This window comes from Lissotriton vulgaris, chromosome 9, assembly GCF_964263255.1.
Source record: "Lissotriton vulgaris chromosome 9, aLisVul1.2, whole genome shotgun sequence".
In the NCBI taxonomy this organism is placed as follows: Eukaryota; Metazoa; Chordata; class Amphibia; order Caudata; family Salamandridae; genus Lissotriton; species Lissotriton vulgaris.
In genome coordinates, this window is record NC_141697.1 from 592,765,190 (window position 1) to 592,787,457 (window position 22,268).

Sequence of the window (22,268 nt, forward strand, 5' to 3'; positions counted from 1 at the left end):
CCCGGAACTTCACCAACTAAAAAAAAAATAATGTAAAAAGCTGGAGAGACAATGGAGGAAAGACTTCTCCCAGAGTAAGAAAATGGAATACAGAACCTTGTTACGTAAATATAAGACAGAAACAAAAAAAACTCAGGCCTCTTTCTTTGAGAAAAGATCTCCCTGGCAGCCAATGCCCCCAGGGAAATCTTTAAGATCGCAAAAACCATTTTAAAAGTCCCAGATCCACCCACGATTCCGGATTCCTCAGGGCACCAATGCAACAATCTGGCGCAATTCTTCACTGCCAAAGTCCAGAACATCCTCAAACTCTTTCCTGCTAAAGACACTAATCCCGTCACATCGGTCGAAAAGACACTCTCAGCAGAGAACGCCCCCCGCTTGGGAGGCTTTTAAGCCCCAACACTGAACTCACTCTCACCCATCCTAGCCTCGATAAAAAGCGTATCGCCTCTCGATCCGGCACCATTTAATATTTTGAAAATGGTATCACTCTTTATCGCCCCTACCATTCTCGCCATAATCAATACCTCTCTCTCTTCAGGCTTGGTCCCCCATGAATGGAAAAAAGTGATGGTCAGAGCAATTATTAAAAAATCTCACTTGGATTCCCCGGACTTAACTAATTACCGACCCATCTCGCTCCTTCCTGGAGTAAGTAAAATTGCAGAAAAATATGTCAACAGTTCCCTCGCCACATTTCTTGAATCCCACAATCTGCTCCACCCATCTCAAACTGGTTTCTGTCCTAGCCAAGGACCGGAAACCGCGCTAATGGCGGTAGTAGAGGAATCAAGAAAGATTCTTGATCAAGGAGGTACTTCTGCCATCATTCTCCTTGACCTCAGCGCGGCCTTCGACACAGTGAACCATCAAATCCTGATCCAACGTCTTAGGAACGTCAGTGTGTCAGGCTACGCACTTAACTGGCTGCAATCCTTTCTGGAAGGAAGATCCTACCAAGTGTTCAAGGTTGATCTCATCTCAAACCCTATTCCATTGAAGTATGGTGTCCCTCAGGGGTCCTCCCTGAGCCCCACTCTCTTCAATGTTCATATGTCTTCCTTAGCGGACATTGTTGCCCCCATTCGGGATTCATATTGTATCATACGCCGATGACACCCAGCTGGTCGTAGCATTGAATCAACTTAATCAGTCGCCCACTGATCTCCACTCCTGCTTAGCGGAAGAGGTCAAAGGATGAGCCTTTCCCATCTGAAGCTAAACGGCGACAGAACCAAGTTGAAGTTGCTGGGAAATCAGTGCAGTTCTAACATCAACTCGCTCTAGCCAGCTTGCATGGGGCCTCCCCCAGTCCCTAAACCAGAAATAAAAAGTCTGTGGGTGTCCGTTAGGGACTGTGAGTGGTCCCAGAAGGGATGTAAGACACACAATTATGGCATCTAGTTTGGCTGCCATGCGGTCGAAGCCCCCGCACATGTTTAGCTGCTCCTGGCATCCCAACACACGGCGTTGGAAGGCCATGTGTTCTTCGTGGGGGTCCTGGGAGGCAGCCTTGGTGGTGGGTGCTGCCTGCTATGTGGTCTGTGCAGGGGGTGGGGTCCTTGTTGCAGCTGGGCTGGCCTGCTCTTAGAGGTGGGCTGCGGAGGCAGTCAATGAACTCTTGGAGGGCGTCTGAGTCGAAGCTGTGGTGGTCCTCTTCGTCATCAGAGAAGAGAGGTTTGGGCTGCTCTGCAGGAGGTGTCGATTGTCCCTCTGCAATATGAAGGGCAGATGCAGTTTAACAATGTGTTCACATGTATGTTGTCGCATTGTCCATGTTTACATACAGACTGCATGACTGTGTGAATCGTGGCTGTTTGGGAGGAGCTACCTATTTAATGGGGGACAGTGGACATTTCGACAACATACGGGATTTCCCTGCTTCGCCAATTGTGATTGGCCAGTGTCTACACCCAGTCAGCACCAGTTGTATCCTGTGTTCTGTTGTGGGTTTGTTGCGGTTTGTGCCATATTGTTGTCAGTGTTGATGTGCTGTGCATGTTATGTGTGTGTGCTGCATTTTGGGGGAGTGGCCCCTGCTGCTCTGATTTTGCTGCCCCTTATACTTTTCCTGTGATGTGCCTTTGACTTCTGTGCTTATACAGTGCTGAGATGTTGCATACTTGGGTACATTGGTCTCTTGGTGGGAGTTGGGGCATGGTTTGTCCGCAGATGTGCTCAGCTCAATTGTGCATGTGTGCCATTGTGCCCATCTAACCCAGTCCCTGGTCGTTACTCACCCTGCTACTGTTGTGTCCTGTCATGGTGAGCAGTCCCCTGACTCCAGCCATCATCTCCCCACTGATGACAGTGGACACCATTTCCTCCATCTTGGCCAGCTCCTCCTGTGGCGCAGGACTCCCACCTCAAGTCTACATTGCTGCTTTTCGGTTGTTGGCGAGTTTCAGTTTGGTTTTGCGCTTGACGTCATTCCAGCGCCTCTTGACCTCTTCCATTGTCCTCTTCAGAACTCCCACTGCATTCACCTTGTCCACAATGGACTGCCATAGTCCATTTTTGGTTGCCAATGACACAGTGGAGGTGACGAACAGTTGTTGATGGTGTTCTACCACCTCCGTTATCAGGATCCTGTCGTCATGCGGATTGAACCGCTTCAACCTAATTTTCTTCTCCTTGGCCTTAACTGACCCTGAGGTCCCAGTCAGGTCCTCCGGGGGGCTTGTGGGGTTCTGGTTCTCCTCCGTACTTGTTCCGGCAATATCCATTGTGCTTCGCTGTTGTTTGGCATTTTTTTGTCAGTTTTATTTCAACTTTTATGGTGATTTTTCCCGCCTGACGCATGTGAATTGCAGCCCTGTAGCTGGTTTTCGCAGATTTTTGTATCGCAATTGGCCTTATCGAGGCTTTTTTTGCATTTGCGTTTCGCATTTTTACGGCATGGCGTTTATTTTAACGCAGTGTGTTGATTTTAATGCAGTCAGTTGACGGGTTATCTGGAGACTATCACATGGTGCCACCGTGTTGAGAATGCTACGTTAACACAGCATAATTTTCCCGCAATAGACTGCGATGTTGGAAGTTGCGTTGTTACTTTTGCAATGGTTATCCCACGTTCTTGAGAATATACCCCCAAGTGTGTGAAGAGCTCACTCTGCTACGCAATCTGGTTTTGGGAAAAACACGGGTAACTCTACAGATTGATAAAGATGAAAAGCAGAGATTACTTTGGGAAGGAATTTTGGATTTTTTCTCAGAACCACCTGTTACGATGTATTTGTAGAAATCGTTCTTGTATGGTTAAAGCCTGGAGCTCACTTACTCTCCTGAGAGAGGAAATTGCTACAAGGAAAGATACTTTCCATGTAAGGAATTGCAGTTCACATTTGTGTAGAGGCTCAAATGGAGGACCCATGAGCCTAGTAAGACAATGTTTAAGTTCCACTCCGGAAAGGGTGGTCTTGTGGGAGGAATTATTCTTTAAAAGGCCTTCCATAAACGCTTTGATAGTGGGTACCCTAAACAATGACAATGTTGTTTATTTTGCAGGTAAGCGGCAAGATGTAATTGTAAAGATGTGTATGCTAGATTACATCTTTGTAGATGCAGCAAGTAGCAAATAATGTTCTGAATTGAAGCATCTAGCAGGTCAATTTTGTTGTTATTGCAGTAAATGACACATTTTTTCCATTTGGCTGCATAGCAAGCTCTAGTAGTAGGGCATCTGGCTTCTTTAATAATGTTCATACAGTCTGGTGGGAGGTTGAGGTAACCAAACTCAAGGACTTCAGGAGCAGGATAGCTAGATTCAGTTGATTTGGATCAGGATTCTGTATCTCTCCATGGTTCTCTGTAAGCAGCTTTGGGGAGAGCCGTAGTTTTTGGTGTGGAACTATTGAGAGTTCCAGGAGTGTTGTGAACCATGGTGGCCGGGCCCTTGTTGGAGCAACTAGGATCATCTTGAGAGACTGTTGTTTGAGCTTGCGTACTACTAGCAGAATGAGTGGGAGTGACGGAAAAGCGTACGCAAATCTACCTGACAAGTTCATCCATATCGCATTGCCCTTGGACAATGGGGTGTGGAAACCTGGAGGCGAAGGTTGGGCATTTTGTGTTTGCGGGTGTGGCAAACAGATCTATGTCTGGGTGGCCCCACATTTTGAAAAATGGTTGAAGAACTTGAGGATGAAGTTCCCATTTGTGTATCTGCTGTGTCTGACGACTTAGCAGATCCGCAATCTGATTGCGTACTCCTGGAAGATGTTCTGCCAGAAGATATATGTTTTGTCGAATGGCCTATCTCCATATGCTTTGCGCCAGTTGAAAAAGTTGCAAAGAATGTGTTCCTCCTTGTTTCTGTAAATAATACATTGCTGTCATATTGTCCATGCGGACAAGGACAGTCTCGTTGATGGAATGTAGTTTGAATGATTTTAATGCTAGAAAAATTGCCAGTAATTCAAGGTGATTGATGGGGAGCATTTTTTGTTGAGTGGTCTACCTGCCCTGAATTGTGTGGTTTAGGAGATGGGCTCCCAGCCAGTGAGTGATACGTCCTCGGTTAGCATTATTTGTGGATCTGGGTCTAGGAACGGCCGCCCTTTGGAAAGGTTTTGTGTGTTCCACCACTGCAGGGAGCAATGTGTGCGGCTGTCCACCAACACCAGATCTGAAAGTGGACCTTGAGCCTAGTTCCACTGACGTGCTAAGTATTCCTGTAAAGGGTGCATCTGAAGTCTTGCATGAGGTACTATGAACATGCACGAGGCCGTCATTCCTATGAGCTACATAAACACTCGAGCTGGTAGGCAGTGTTGGGGTTGGAATTTTGTGATGAGGGTCTGCATACTGGCTATCCTGGCTGGATTAGGGTATGCAAGAGCTTTGGAAGTGTCTATTGTGGCCCCTAGATATTGATGTAGGTAGGAGGGCTGTAGATGGGACTTGATGAGCTTTATTGTGAACACCAGGTCGTGGAGCAGCTGAATTGTTTTGTAAATGTGGCAAACCCACTGGCTGTGTGACTTGGCTTTTAGGAGCCATTCGTCCAGGTATGGAAATACATGAATCTGTTGTCTGTGCAAGTGTGCGGCTACTACTGCAAGACACTTTGTGAAGGCCCTGGGTGCTGTGGTTACTCCGAATGGGAGAACCTTGAATTGATAGTGTTGGCTGTCCACTGTGAACCTTAGATATTTCCTGTGAGCAGGGTGTATGGGAATATGGAAGTAGGCGTCCTTGAGATCTAAAGTGGCAAGGAAGTCGCTTTGTCGAAGTAGTGGAAGGATTTGTTGAAGAGTGATCATGTGAAAGTGATCTGACTGTATGTAGAAATTGAGAGGTTTTGAGGTCCAGTATTGGTCTGAGAGTACCGTCTTTTTGGGTGATTAGAAAGTACAGGGAGTATACCCCTGTCCCTTGATGTTGTTGGGGAACTGGTTCTATTGCATGCTTTTGAAGCAGTGAGAGAACTTCTTGTTTGAGGCGCGTTAGATGTTCCGTGGACATGGGACGCTGTTTGGGCGGTATGTTGGGGGGAGTTGCTGTAAGTTCCAGGCGGTAACCATACTGGATAGTTTGTCTCACCCACTTGTCTGTAGTAATGGAGTTCCAGACAGGTAGGAACTGTGAGAGGCTTCCTCTGAATGGCGTGGAATGGTCTGGAGGGAGCGGAGGGAAGTCGTTGTTTGGTAGTGGGGGAGGTCCCTTGTTATTATTTCCCCTGTACCCACCTCTGAAATATCCCCTGTTGGGAGATGTTTGTGTGGGGCTTTTATAAAAGGGAGCAGTGTCTGTGCTGAGGTTTTTGGATGCGCCCCAATAAAAGGAGCGACAAAAGGAACCTTGTGCTGATGGAGACTGCAATGCTCCCATAGATTTTGCAGTGTTGGTGTTCTTTTTAGGTCGAGCCTAGAGCAGTGCACATGCGCTGTTCTGCAAAACTTCAAGTCAAGTCAAAAATTTACTTTATTTGGTTTGTCACAACCATAAAGCATACATGTACAAAAATTCAATTTAAAAATAGCAACAGGTTAAAAGTTAATTTAGTTAAAATATGTTTTCTCATTCTTTAATTAAACACTTTACCCCAGACCTTATCTGTGCTCTGTTTCTACTTTTTGAAGCTGAGTCTCTACAAAGTTCATGAATTTTACCCCGCGGCATAATAGGATGTTTGAACCTGCTCCCATCCAGCTGATCACAGCTTGCCTGCAGGTACGAATCTGTAGCATATTAAAAATTGGTTTTAGTAAAGTTTTCCTCTTTTCTTTGGAGGACTCACATGTGCACAGGAGGTGGCACAAGGTCTCACTGTGGTAGTCACATAGTCTACATCTTGGTCCCTGGTGTGTGTCCTTCCATGACGGTATCAAGTCTTTAGAGAAATGGTCACCCATTCTGAGGGCCATAAATTTTGTTTTTAAAGATAGCCGGAAGTGCGCCATAAGGTAAGGTTGAGGTTTTAATTGTTTGTACGAGTTTAGAATGGTCCATGCATGTCGCCGTTTGGCCAAAGTCTTTTTATCTTCTACCAAAGATAGGGCTTTTGCATTTAGCTTGCAAATCTTTTTAAAGGATGATTCTTCTGGTGGATTCTTCCAGATCTCCTCTATTTTGAGGGTTTCTAATGATGCTCGCAAATCATTGCCCCATGAGTTGGATTCCTGTTGGTCATATTGTTTTTTAATTTCTTGCCAACATAAGTTGTTTAAAGATCCTGTTTCCGCCGATCTTAATTTCCAGCACCATTTCACTAGGGCTGCTTTCCTTTGGTATATTTGATTTTGCAAGCCAAATTCCAGCCTTATTTGGGCCGGGGCTGATCCTTTGTATAGGTGAAACACGGATTTGTATATTTTTGTCTGGAGGGTGTTTAAAATGGCTGCTTCTTTCCCATGCCACATTTTCAGTCCATATGAGAGGGATGGTAAGACTTGGGCTGCCATTACTTTTAGCAGGTGGTCGTATGATGGACATTGCCGTTTCTTTTGGAGAACTTTATACGCAAAGCTCAGTGATTGTGCTTTTGCAGCGATAATTCTTTTTTGGTCTGAAAGGGACATGTTTTTACTTATTGTGACCCCCAGATATTTGTAGGCAGTTGTTTCCTCGATGTGTTTGCCTTTTGTGTACCACTTGAAAGATCTTCTGCTAGGGCCCGCCAATCTCACCACTTTTGTTTTTTTGATGTTTAATTCCAGGCCTTCTCTCTCGAAATAGTCTGTTAATTCGGATATTGTTCTTTGTAGGCCTATTGGTGTTTGGCTTAATACTACAATATCGTCCGCATATTGGAGGAACTGAATGCTTTCATTAGCCAATTTAGGCGGGTGTCCGTTCACGTTCTTGAGTTGGTCTTTCAAATCGGCCAGATATATATTGAAAAGGCTTGGGGAGAGCACGCAGCCCTGTTTGAGGCCGTTGGTTATTTTTAGCTCTGCGGATATTCTTCTTCCGTCTCCCAGTTTTACTTTTGCCCATGTTCCGCTATATAGTGCCATTATTGTTTCCATTAATGCCGGAAGAAGACCCCAGAGATCCAGTTTTTTCCATAGGCGTTTCCTGGGAACTCGGTCGAAGGCGGATTTCATGTCTATGTAGCAGGCTATTAATCCGGTCTTCCTTTTCCCTGCTCCTTCGATTAGTAATGACAGAGCTGACAGATTGGTTAAGCAGCCCATGCCTTCCCTGAAACCGGTTTGGAATTTGGGTATTATTTTATTATCCTTTATCCATTGTCGTAGTTGAGACAATATACAAGATGAAAAAAGCTTTGCCTCCACGTCGATTAAAGCTATTAATCTATAATTCCCGGGTTCCATTCTGCATCCACTTTTGTGTATTGGGTGGAAGAGGTTTCCTTGCCAGGACAGTGGAATCTTTTTTTCTTTATGAATGTGATTAAATAGTGGTGTCAGATATTTTGCCCAGAAGTCGGTGTCATATTTGAATAAGGCATTTGGCATTCCATTTGGGCCAGCTGCTCCTTCCGCTCCTTCCGCTTTCATTTTCCTTATTAGGACGGTTAGATGTTTAATAGTTGTCAAAGGCACTTGTTCCTCTTGGGCAGTGCCTTCCTGCTGGTCGTTTTTCCTTTGACCAAGAACTGTTTCTTTTTGTTCTTGACTTTTTTTTAGGTTTTTAGATGTTTCTATGTTAATTGGGTAACTCTGGATGTTGTACAGATTGTCGATATAAGCGGCCCATGTTGTTTCACTTATTCCTATATTATGTTGACCACCAGCTCCTTTCGATAATTTATTTATTATGTTCCAAAATTCTCCACTATTTGGTAGTTTACTTGTTCTTAACAGGTCTTCCCAGATTTCCTCTGTGTGAGATTTTTTTGCTTTTCTGCAATCCTCTTTGTATTCTTTTCTCATTTTTTGTATATCGTTGTTATCTACTTCTTTTCCTAACCTTTTTTCTGCGGCCTTTATTCTTAATTTTTTCACAATTTCCCTTTTCTTATCTCTTAGTTTGGTGTTATACCACGGCTCTTTATTTGCTTTGTGACCATGAATTACTGGTGTATTTACCGCGAATTTTCCTAGCACATATTTATGTGAATTCTCCCATTTTGTTATGGGTGATTGATTTTCAAAGGCCTTCGTATAAATTCCGTGTTCCAGTAAGGCGTCCATTATCCCATTTTGTTATGGGTGATTGATTTTCAAAGGCCTTCGTATAAATTCCGTGTTCCAGTAAGGCGTCCATTATCTCCTTTTTTACTGGGCCCTTGCTTTTGATTTTCTTCAGTTTGTATATTTCCGGAATTGCGGTAAGAAATTCTAATTGTGTTTTCTCTTCGATATTTTTCCTCATTGTTGTCTCTTGTGGGAAGTGATCACTCTCTGGTCGAATTTGTATTCTAAAATAATCTATGTTCTTTTTTAGTTTGTTGCTTGTTAGGGTAAAGTCAATTGTGGAGTTCTTTTTACCACTGGTGAAAGTGGTTTTGGCTGGTATGTCTCCCTCCATGTTTCCATTTAGAATTGTTAAACCTAGGGGTTCCAGATCGCTCCAAATTTTATGGATTTTATCCTTGTTCCAATTGGCTCTTATTAGGTTACAGTTGAAGTCACCGGAGATAAATATCTTGTGGGATTGATATGTTCTGTGTAAGGTTTTTATCAAATTTATTAGAGTTTGAGCTTTTTTCACTTTTGTGGCCTTGTCTGGGTGGATATATAGGTTTATAATTAGTAAATTCCATCCGGGACTCTTTTTGCTTGCTTTTGGCTCTACTTTGATCACTTGTATCCAGTTCTCCCCTGAGTCGAGCAGTTCAGTTTTCCAGTCTAAATTATTCGTAATAAAGGTGGACAGACCTCCCCTTGGGTGACCATACTTAGCAAATTTTTCTGCCACTATGTGATGTTCCTCATATCCCATGATTTGCCTCAGGGTTACGTTCCATGTTTCCTGGAGTAGTATTATTTCAAATTTACTCAGGTAGTCTATTGTCTCTTGGTCTTGGGACATTTCTTTAAAACCGTGTATGTTCCATGAGCAGATCCTTATTTTTATTTCTGGTTTTGAGGTTAAATTAGTGTTTTGTCCTTGGTTTTTTTGTGCTAATTTGCCTACATCAGGATCGATGGGAATTTAGAGCCTGTGCCAACCAAGACCAATCTTTGTGTTCCTTCAGACCCTGGTATTGCTGCTTTGCTTTAGTACTACTCAGATCCTTATTTTTATTTCTGGTTTTGAGGTTAAATTAGTGTTTTGTCCTTGGTTTTTTTGTACTAATTTGCCTACATCAGGATCGATGGGAATTTAGAGCCTGTGCCAACCAAGACCAATCTTTGTGTTCCTTCAGACCCTGGTATTGCTGCTTTGCTTTAGTACTACTCAGATCTTGTTCGGAAATTGATTTGTTTCTTGCTCCCTTCAAGATTGTTTGAGTTTTTTCCTTTACGTTGTTAGGTTGAGGAATCTTATTGTTTAATAAGGGGAATGGATATTTTATTGGGGTGTGCCGCTCTAAAGTTATTCCCCATTCTGAAAAATGTGTCCTAGTTGAGAAAATAAGCTCTGCTATTTCTTTAGATGCCCAGGTGGTACTGCTTATTTCCGTGTCCTTATCTTTGTTTCCTTGGATGAATTCTACTGCTTTCAGGTCGCTTGTTGTTATTCCCCTTAGTTTTGGTATCTCTTCGATTAATCGCAGGATATTTCCCCTGTTCAGCGTGTCTGAATTTCCTTTTGTTTGAAATTCCGGCTTGAACAGTAATTTACATTCTGTTTCCATACTTGCTGTTTCGAAATGTCGGGTTTGATAAACTCTCCCTTTTCCCTCAGTTGGATCAAATCGAATGTGAGATATGTTATCATTCTGGCAGACCGTGGTTGTTAAATCCGGTCGAATATAATCTACAGTGGATGCTTCTTTTAGGAGGTGCATTTCTTCTCGACCTGTTTGTATATTACTTGCGTTTTGTCCTATTTTATCATTTGACTCAGTATCGTGGTAGTCTCTGCAAGTTCTTCCTTTATTTCCTGCCGTGATAATCAGACCAATATTTGGTTCCCTCACTTGGTCTGCCTGTATTTTTTGGCTTTGCTCTTTTTCCTTTTTTTTCTGGATAGGTGGTAAATTTCCTCCAGTGTGCCAATTTGATCCTTTGTGAGCCAAAGTTTCACATTCCCTTTTTGGCTTATTTTCCTTTGTTTTTTGTTGTTCTGTGGCCTCTCTATAATTTGATTTTAGTGTTTCACTTTTGTCATTGACTTTGTTTGTGCTTGACTTTTCCTCGTCTTTTGATTTTCCTTGTGTACTTGCTGTTATTTTGATCTGATCTGGAAATTTTGTTTGTTCTTCTGCTTCGTCTGTGTTTTTTTCTTTGTTTCCGTCTTCTTTGGTAGAGGAGTCTGTGATCTGATTAATTGGGGCCTCTATTGTCTTTTGTTCGAAAATGGCAGAGTTGTTTTGCCTGCTTACTTTTAGTAGCGTTTTTTCTTGCCTTCCTTGCCCGTTTCCGCTGTCTTTTGGTTAGGGGTTCTGACATACCCGATGAACCCATTGTTTTGTTTTCTTCCAGACCTCTCTTTAATGGTTCGTTTTCATCTGTATCATTTAGAGTTTTTTCTTCTTCGATGATGTGGATAGTTCTATTTTGATTTCCAATTTTATTGGCCTCTATATTGGGATTATCACCTTTGTTGGTTTTCGCGCATGTTACTGCTAATATTTCTTTCAAGATGTCTGGTAAGGATGCTAATTTATCTATTATGTCCTTGCAGACGCAATTTTGTTCTGTTAATTTCTCTTTCCATTGTTTTTCTTCCTCCTTTTCTTTTGTGAGGTATAACGAAATTTTGTCCAGTTTCAAATTTATTCCAGATATGTGAGATGCAATTAGGTTAATCAGATCTACCTGCACGTCGAGTTTGTTTGATTGGAAGTTCAGCGCATTAATTGCTTGTTGAAAACTTTTTAGGAGCACATCCCCCCCAGAGTGTGGATTTTCCTTCAGTTTGTAGCAGCTGTGCCCCTGTTGACCTATTTAAACTTTCTGAAGAAGAGATAGTTATAGGGTGTTCTTCTTTTGTTGTATTCTTTACTGAGTTAGAAACCTGGCTCTTATTAGCAGGTTGTCTAATTGGGCTTGATGTAAGGATTATTGGAGAGGATGTTGGCTTCCTTTTTTGTCCATTTGCATTCCTTTTACCAATGTTTTCGGGATATTCAGATTTTCTCAAATTTTCGAGACTCAGTTGCATTGGGTCAGCTTCCTTGTGTGTATTTTCTTCGAGCATTCTCCGCAGTTCTGTTTCTTCGAAGATCGAGAATGATTTGGACCACTCAATCTTTTGTGCGCTTTTCTGCAGATTTGTTTGGGATCCTAAATTGCTCAGATTAATGAGTACTGGGCTATTTTCGTTAACCTCATTTGATGTTATGTTTGGAGTTAACTTTGATTGATTGCAGGGTGCATGAACTTGTGCCGAGGTTTTTATCAGCCAATTTTTTATTGTCGATTTTTCTTTGAGATTAGGACTCATACTTATTTCCGAGTCATTTCTAATCTTGCGTTTTTTACGTGATGAAGTCAAGCAGGTTGGTTTTTTTGGACTTTTTTGAGATTTTGCACCATTGCTGTTACTTAGTGTTACTGCCCCTTGCTCTTTTGAGAACTGAAAAATGTACTTCACTTTTTCACCCCCAAACTTAAAAGGTTCGGCCATGGGTATGTGTGCCTGGTCAGATTGTTCGTTCCCGGTTGACTCTTCTAAATTGCTTTTATTCCCTTGATCTTTTTTCCCTTTTACTGCCAACCTTCTTTTTGCTTTCTGTATTCGAGACTGTCGGATTTTTCCTGACCGCATCTTCAAAACTGCAAACTTTCCGGAATGTTTTCCCTTCCCGCTCCTATCCTGCGTTATCTTTCCCAGAACTCCCCAAGCCCGTCTGCCACTTAAGCGACAGCTGCCGTCGGGGGAGTACACTTGGAAGTATGATCAGGGATTGGATGGTTGGGTAGATAGCTTTTTGGCAAGAACGGAGAAAATATGGTTCTATGTTACTGCAAAATGGACTCAGTTTGAGTGGATGATTCTGCTATCTCAACCCCCCTTTATAACTTATTATGTCTTATCGGACCATCAAAAAGTGCCTTTCTCATAGGTACCACTCTCCAGCCCCTTTGCTCTGGTTCCAAAACTAGGTTGACCGGACTAGTACAAGACAGGTACCAGACCAGTACCGGTAATTTCTGCTACCCCGCTCGTTTCTGCTGTCCCCTTAGACCCTTGGGCCCTGTTCCTTTGCTACTCCTTACTTGTTTTTTTGCTGAGTTCGTCGCTCGTCTTCTTGAACTTTGGCTCTGCCTCTTATGCTGGCTCTGGCTTGTCCCAGCTCTCAAATCCCTCAAAGTTTCTCAAGGTTTCTCCGGGTTAGTGCTTTAGTGTTTCGAGACCCCACGTGGCTCCTCCAGCGCCTTTAGCCCCTTGCTGCTCACAAGACCCAGCTTGTAATCCAAGATTATGCTTTACTTCTCTGATGAATGGGGGGAGACAGGGGTCCTTGAATGTTACTGACCCCCTTTTCCTCGAACTTCAGGCTTCAAATGGGTTCGTGATATAGCGGCTGCAATGTCGCCCGGCGGCGGTTCCTAGAGTCCGCCTGCTCCCGTGGTGTCTCAATAGCTCTAGAAACAGTCCTTAAAAGGTCACTTCTCGGCTCCCCTGCTAGGTGTCCTCAGCGCCCTAAGCCTAAGCCTCTTGGGGGATGCTTTTGAATTAGCTTCTGCAAAACTTATAGTAAGGATTTTTAAAAGCTGGCCACATGCTTGTGCGTGATGGCCTATTGCTTGCGGTTACCCGCAGCAGCGCGCGCGCAGTGTGCCATCTGTCATGTCAGATATCACATGTGCGCACGCGCACCACTCGCGGGACTCTGCAGCTGTTTTCACTTTTGACGCTGCTCGTGCACCACTCACAGGACACTGCAGACTAGTCCCTTTTCTTTCCACCAATAGTCAGTCGCTAAACCTCCTCTCTTCCTACCGCCGCAAATGCAGGTTCCCAGTTGCTGCTTTGTGTTGCTGTGGAGCAGTCGTTGAAGGAAGACTGGTGCAGCTGAATGATTCGCGCTGGCGAGGTTTCTCCACATTTCAGTATAATTTTTAAACATTCTAGGACTGAGCATTGCCCATGTGGTCTACCAGCACTTTGCCAGGGAACCGCTAGTCTTTTAAAAATAAAAGGCAGAAGGATTGCTGAAAAAAACGCTCCTGCGGTTTCTTCATTAGGGAAACTACATTTCCGTTATGTTCATTTGTGCCTTAAATGGGATTCGTGACGTAAAGCAATTGGTGTATAGTTCAAATTAGCATGATAAAATGATAGCAAGTTAGCGAACAAACCAATTGCATAGTCCTCCCTTGAGAAGACTTTGCGGTAAAATTGTTTTTTATGGCGCTCTCCACCCGGCCATAGTTTAAAGCAAGCATTGGCAAATCCAATAGGTCTCGCCTTTGGGACCTTATAAATATTTAGTTATGCAGCACAATATCCTTGGTGCAACAACACAACTGTTGCATGGCTAAACACTTATAAGGTCCCAAAGGCAAGACCTATTGGCTATGCCAATGCTTGTTTTACTTTACACCTCTCCTTCGGCCCTGTTCTTTCTGTGGAGCTGGATGGGCTCTTAGGCGCTGCATCAGAATCTCAGAAAGGAGAGCATTCTCTCCTTGAGCAGTAAAAAAAAAATGAAAACCGCATTGCCTCGGGAGGGTGTGGAGGGGGGGGTTGTTTATCGCACTGACTATATAGCGCCCAAAACCCTACAGATTGACTATTTGCGGAGAAGTCATTGTTTTTTTATAACTAAACTCAAATACATAATAATTTGCGACTTGCAACAAAGGCTTGAGATCTTTCACACACCAGTTTGCAGATTTCATAAAAATCTGATCAGTAAACGCTCAGCCCACTCAGCTATAGAGCCTTTTCTCTTTCAGTCCCACGGCAGCAAAACTATCTTCGGCAACCCCACTCATATTGGCAGGCAACCCTACAAAAGTGCACTATTACTCGAAGATTTCTGAAGGAAACCAAGTAGAACATCCGCATGTTTTCCTGGTGCTACAGTGCTGCATGTGACTGAATGCAGCTTCGAGCTACTAGCCATAAATCCAATAATTAGGACACCTCGTCATAAAAACCCTTCATAGCAATTCAGGCGGAAGAGGTGCTGTAATTGAATTGTCGGCAGTCATATCTGCTGTCACTGTATTGACTTTCGCTCTCCGGGATGATATTATCGAGATGGCCGAACCTCTCCGCTGTCAGAAGGGCTGAGACAGGAGAGCCCTTGGCCTGGGGGGTGGGTGGGGGGGGGGGGGGGGGGAACGCGAAACATTTACACCAGCCAAAATAATGTAAAGGGACCATTTCCTGCTGACAGTACACCCCCCCCCCCTTCCGTTTGGGAAAAAGGGCTCATCTGGAGGAGTGTGGTGTGAGGGTGGGGGTTTGGGGAAGGAACTGCGTCCACTGAAAAGGGCACGAGGAGTTAGAATTAGTTGTAATACATAGTAAAAGGGCATGCCTGCCGATGACAGCAGAGGAAGAGGGACTCCCAAGCCGGAGCAGGAATGTTAATATAACGGCAGAAGGTCGGACCCGCAGCCCCTATTTGCACAAAGCAAACAATTGCAAGCCCTGAGGCGGAAGGGCACCGAACAGCAGAGCTGCCGGACTGTGGGAGCTGCTAGGCGGCCACTTAGGACACACAGTCCTGTGCGACGCCAAGATAATCATAAGGGCCTTTGTTAGAACACAACGTCCAATTCAACCGCCTCTAGCCGCTAGTTTTGGATACAATAATAGGATCAATGTCAAAACATGGCTTATGTGTGGCCAAAACATGCTGAGCACAATGCCAAATGAACAAATAACCGGAAAAAAAGATTTGCTGGCAGAAATCAGAGGCTAGCGAATCGGACTGGTCCTTTCAGCACTTTGTTCACACCGTCCCCGTTTAGGACGCACGTCTGAAGAGTCCTAGCGTCACACTTCACTCACGATCTAAAAGGATCCCTTTTTTTCGTGCGACCACATGTTCTACATGAAATAATAGATGTAATCATATCGAAGCACATGCATTGATTATGTAAAACTTAAATTACTCTCAGTTACAAACAATAACTCGAATGTTAGTAATAACTACGATAATATGTAATTATTCTATTTGCACGTGCATTTATACAAGGAGGGCCAAAGCCGGGACGGTCCCAGAGCGCTCTACATAGGATGTGTGCCAACAAATGCAACAATATAGCAGTTTGGCTCCGGCTGCCTCAGGGACTGTACTCTCGAAGCAGCAGTCACTATTAGGAGCGCAGGACACCTCCACGATCGTTACAGTTGAAGATACTAAGGGTGGGAGAGCGCGTGCTTTGTTGGAAAACATAGGAACTACAGCGCTTCCAACTTCAAAAGTCATCGAAGGCACAAAAGAACAAACCATTAAAAATAATGTCCAAGTAAATCATGCAACAGACTATATGTAAATATGTTTTAAGACTTTCAAAAATTAGGCAAACTAGAAACGCGAACACTTTCACGGCGAACGCGGCCGTGAAAGTGAAACTGATAGCAATACCTGGCTGAGAGTAGGCTGATAAGCAGTGAGTGGCTGGGAGGGGCAGGTTGTGTATGTGTGCGGGAGGGGGGCCGTTTGTTTGTTTATGCGTTGGTCGTGAGGAAAGGCTAGGAAGGGAAGGGGGTTGCTACAGAGGAGGAGGGCTGCGTGGGAGGGGGTAGTGACGGCTGCGTGGGAGTGGGTAGTGAGATCAGAGAGCAATGGGAGGAGCATGCTGTAAGGCTTAATGAGCCATGAAAAAAAGGCGAAAGGCAGATGGCGGCTGCGCGCGGGTTACTGCAAGCTTGAGGCCAGCAAAAGCCTCTGGTAGCACTTTGAAAACCCACTAACCAAATGTCTAGCAGAGCAGCGCATGAGCTGGCTCAGCGAGACCTAAAAATGCAGGCTTCACATGTTAGTTTTCTCAGAACACTGGATGTCTTTGGTACGTAACTGGCTGCCATTTGGGGTTGGGCATGACAACGTCAGTACTTTTGGTCTTGGGCATTCCCGGATCTTTTAACAGTATTCCTATTACCATATGGAGGCGTTTAGTTCCACTTACCTTTCAAAGTTTGGGCCTATTATTCCCAGCATGCTTAGTTGTGTTGGCTGGGATAACCAACATTAAGGTGTCGCGTTAATGAGCTGGTGCCAGTGGAAATCTTAAAGCTCTTCAATACGGATCGGCGACATTACAACAAAAAAAGATATAAGGTATTGGATACGGCATGGTGGGTTTGGAAAGAAGTTAGAAAATCTTTAGGCATTCCGAAATGTAATTATTATACACATTTATGGAATTCCAAACTTTTCCCTACCTTAGCTGTGATGGAGGGTGGTCTGAATGGGAATCTCTGGGAATTAACAGAATTGGGGATGTATGGGACGGCTACTCCCTAATGGGTTTTAAGGTTTCCAACAGAAATATGGATTGGAAACAAAACAGCTTTAAGTTTATGCAACTACATCAAACACTGATGGCCATTAGACCTAGATGTAACCCAGGTGGAAGACTTAACTTCCTTGACTTTCTCTTGGGTAGGGGGAACCAGGATCGGTACGATCTATGAGGCCCTCTCCGAGACATGGCAAGATTATATGGAAACGGTCGAGGCCTTGTGGGCTGTTAAACTCTGGGACACGGGTGTGGATCTGGACAGAGCGCTGCTGATGGCAGACAGCTTATTCCAATCCACAAACCTTAAGGCACAACATTATAAAACATTATTTAAACTGTACTACACCTCAGCCAAGCTTTTTGAATGGGGGGAAAGAGAGGATGACAAGTGCACTAGATGTTCGGGGCGGCTAATTTCGTCCATATGTTTTATGATTGTAGCACCTTGAAATAGCTTAAGTCCGAAATGGAAACATTTTGGGAGGGGCTGCTAGGGATTAAGATCACCCTATCCCCGGTCCTGATGATATTTGGATTAGATTCTAAGCTAAAACTGAAAAAAAGAGGAAGAAGCTTTTGTATTTATCGGTGTCGCAGTTCTAAACATATTGGTGGCGGCACGGTGGAAGGACTCCGCGGCACCCTCTTTCCAGATGTGGCTATCCAGACTACTCGGTATTCACAATATCGAAGCCGCCTTATATTCCCGTAGGGGCAGGAAGATGAGGGTGCTGGGGCAGTATATCTGGGCTTCTCTTAAGAGCTGGAGGGATGCCAGAAAGCCCTTGGTACAGCTCAGTTATGTATTTTCTGCCTTTTTTAATCGTTTTACATATTATTAGCACCGATTTGCCTTAATTTATGATGTGTATTATTGCTAAAAGTTATTTAATACGAATCTGCCCTCAATAACCAGAGGGTTGCTAGAAAGTTTTAGATCTCGCCTATGCTTTGTATCTCTGCCTTTTTTATGATATGCACTGATTCACTTTACAACATGATGTTCTTTATAATCTTTATGAGACATTTAAGATGAAACAATCCTGACTGTTTAAAAGATTTAAGGGAAAGTTATTGGTTTGTATACATGATTTCAATTTTAATAAAAAAACAAAACAAAAAACACTAACCAAATGTCTCGCAGAGCAGCGCATGAGCTGGCTCAGCGAGACCTAGAAATGCAGGCTTCACATGTTGGTTTTCTCAGAACACTGGATGTCTTCGGCAGGTAACTGGCTGCCATTTGGGGTTGGGCATGACAACGTCAGTACTTTTGGTCTTGGGCATTCTTGGATCTTTTTATCAGTATTCCTATTACCATATGGAGGCGCTTAGTTCCAGTTACCTTTCAAGGTTTGGGCCTATTATTCCCAGCATGCTTAGTTGGGTTGGCTGGGATAGCCAACATTAAGGTGTTGCTTTAATGAGCTGGTGCCAGTGGAAATCTTAAAGCTCTTCACTATGTTTTCCTGCAGACTAAACAATACAAAAATACTTCTCGTCACTGTCAAGCTGGGGGCTGGTCTGTGGTGTGTAAGCTTTGTGTTTCAGTTTATCTGATTTGGAGATCGTAAGTGTAACCCATCAGTTTCCAAGTCTTGTGTGTGTTTTCTTTTTGTATTTTAAAGTTAGCATGCATTTTATCAATTAGCCAACTTAGAAGGCCAGCCACCAAAAAAATGCACATCAGAAAACTGGCCCAGATGTGTTTATTACTCTAGAGGAGAAACATGTATTCCTGAGATGTTTACTGCTGGCCAGCCTTTTCCAAAGCTGCCAGATCACGTGCTGTTCAGCCAGCTGTGGCTTTTAACCAACATCACTTTGCCTGTTGGGAATTTCACGTCTATGCCTTTTTAAAATGTGGATGAACCACAGAACTTTAAAGTACCTCAACACCTAGATAAAAAGGAAAATTTGGATAACTGTCGCATGATGTTAGCATACTTGGCTGCTGTGCCGTTCCGCTACAACCCTCAGTATACTGGCATTTATATTCAGCTACAACTGGAGCCACTAGAATTGTGCAATTCTGTATTTTTTTAAAGTGTCTAACACAATTATTTCAAGCTCTCATGTATCAAGTGTTACTCATGCTGCCTTGTCTGTTGTCACAGGGTTAACTGGTCACTTCTCAGTGCTGCGGGTATCCTAACCATATCAAATAAGTAAAAAACAGTTTTTTCCCGCTCCTCACTGCAAACTTTCCCAGAAATCCTAGTATTACCATGCGTTTGAAATTCTTTCCGCACCTGCAGATAACCATTTCTCATGGATGGTGCTACTGATTTTTTTTTTACTACTCTCATCCCTTCTCCACACCCAAATATTCCGTGGCAGTGGCCAATAGGTCTCTCCTTTGGGACCTTATGAGTGTTTAGCCATGCAACAGTTGATGTTGTTGCACCAAGGATATTGTGCTGGATAACTAAATACTTATAAGGTCCCAAAGGAGAGACCTATTGGCTATGCCAATGCTTGTTTCTAAGGCTGACTACAGCTAGGCCAAACAGGTGTTTTTGGTCAAACAGATGATTCAAGATGGTAGTTTGCACTTCTTGTTTAAAACTAAAAATGCGCAACCATGCATATTTGCGTAGTAAGACACTGGTGTTGACAGATCTAGATGCGGTGTCTGCTGCATCGAGGGAACATTTAATGGATGCATTTGTAATTAATTTGTCTGCCTGAACCAGATCATGGGCTTTGGCCTAGTATTGGTCAGGCAAATGCTGAATTAGGTCCTCAAGCTCATTGTAGTGAGCCCTATACCTGGCAAGCAGTGCTTGTGCATTAGCTATCCTCCAGTGATTAGCTGCCTGGGAGGCAACTCGTTTTCCTGACGCGTCTAGCAGTTTAGACTCCTTGTCTGGAGGTGGAGCATCACTGGAGGTCTGAGAATTGGCACGTTTGCATTGGACACTACCAAAGAATCTAGAGGGAGTTGTCTTTTAATGTAGGTGGGATCATTTGGGGCGGGTTTATATTTTTTATCAATGTGGGGGTTGAGAATTGTGGTCCTGACAGGGTCCTTGAAGATGTCTGGTGCGTGTTTAATGACACCATCGAGCATGGGCAATGTTTGCATTGTCCTTTGTGACTGGGCCAAAGTATCTACCAGGAAGTCGTCCTCCATGGGGTCTGAATGGATTTGTACATTATGATATTGGGCAGCCCTATTAATAAGCTGACTAAACCCTATGTTGTCATCTGTGGGAGATGGACGTGTTGGGTATGCCTCCAGATCAGGAAGGTCTGGAGGATATGCAGGATCATTGTACTTTACCCATGTGTCGTGTGTTATAGTAGTGTGATCATCTGGGGGGTCAATATGTCCACCCCCGTCCCCTAGGTCATCATCATCATCATCATCCTGTGGTGGTGGTGAGTGTGGCGAGAGTCTAGGAGAGCGTATGGTAGACTTTTCAGGAGATAATCATTTAGCGTCCGCTCGCAATGTGCAGCGGCAAATAGAACGTATGCCTAGAGCCTTCCACAAAGTCAACACAGCTATGCTTACTCGGGCCTTAGAAACCTATCCTTGTGTTCTCACGGGTAGGTTGGAGGACGATGTAGTGTGTTTTCAGAACTGGCTCACTGCACGTTTGAAAGCCTTGGCACCACCCCGCCAGGTTAGATCAGAACTGGCAAGAGCGTCGGCCCCGTGGTTTTCTGCTGCCTTGGCTGGTAAGAGAAGGCACTGCAAGAGGCTGGAGAGAATTTGGCGGAGGCAGTATGATACATCTGCTAAGCAGTCTTATAGAGAAGCAGTGAAGGAATATCATCGGGAGATCACAGCAGAGAAAAAATCCTTTTTAGCTAAAAGGATCGAGGAAGCAGATAACTCCTGCAAAGAGATCTTTAAGGTTGTTAAAGAGTTCATCTCTCCCTCCTACTGTACTCCCACGTCTGTCTTCTCGGAACCATGGATTACGGAGCTTGCAGAATTTTTCACTAATAAAATTCGTACCATCCAGTCGGCCTTGCAAGGAGCTCATAACATCTCGGATTCCGGCTCTTTGGCCGACGACTCTCTTAATCCCTGGTTACACTCATCTGCATCGGACACGGATACCTCAGGTCCTACCCTTGACTGCTTTCCTGTTTTAGAGCTTCATGCCTCGCTGGACCTCTTGTCCAACTTGAAATCTGGCTCTCCACTTGACCCTTGCCCCGCCAAGTGTCTTGCGACCTTGGCTCCTGCTCTTAATTCTATCATCAACCCTATTATCAACTCATCCCTGAGCACGGGCAAAGTCCCCACATCTTGGAAGCAGGCCCTAGTCCTTCCCCTTATTAAAAAGCCGAATGCAGATGCCAAATTGCATTCCAACTACAGGCCAATCTCGTTGCTGCCCGCTTTGGCCAAAATAGCGGAAAAGCATGTACACACCACCCTAGCCAACTTTCTAGAGGTAATTCCTTGTTACATCAGTCACAGTCCGGGTTTAGATCTAACCTGAGTACAGAAACCGCTCTACTCAAGGTGACCGAGGCTGTGAAGGAAACTCTGGACAGGGGTGGAAAGGCCTTGCTCATCATGCTTGATCTGTCGGCGGCCTTCGACACTGTTCCCCACGACCTTCTCCTGACAAGACTTTGGGAGATTGGCCTGAGGGGAACGGTGTTCGAATGGTTTCAATCTTTCTTGGCCGACCGCAGACAAACGATCTGGGCTCCCCCTTTCTCCACCCCTATGCCGCAGCTTGAGGTGGGGGTCCCGCAGGGCTCCATACTCAGCCCCTCTCTTTTTAACATCTTCATGACACCTTTAGCGGCGCGAGTAGAGGAGCTAGGGGCTCAGATCGTCTCCTATGCGGATGATACACAGCTCCTGTTCACTTGCGACAGGGGCTGTGACTTCGACGGAGCGGCCATCCGGAAGTGTCTGGAGTTTGATTGGTTCGGGAAAAGTGGCCTCAAATGCAACTCAGACAAATCCGAGATATTGTTTTTTGGTTGTCCTGCCGACCCGAGATGGAAGCACTGGTGGCCTTCGGCCATGTTCCCCCCCTGCCAGCGATTCTGTTACAGCTAAGAATCTGGGCATGCTGGTTGATAACACCCTCTCCTTCAAGGCCCAGGTAGCTGGCCTGACGGGGAATTGCTTTGCCATCCTAAGGATGTTGAGAAAGTTTCTGCCGTACCTAGCTTTGGAGCACAAGAAGATTACGGTGCAGGCCTTGATAGGCTCACGCCTAGACTATGCCAACATCCTTTATCTGGGTCTTCCTGAATATCTGCTGACTAGCCTGCAGGTAGTCCAAAATTCGGCAGCCAGGGCAATCTTTGGTCTTACCAGAAGAGCCA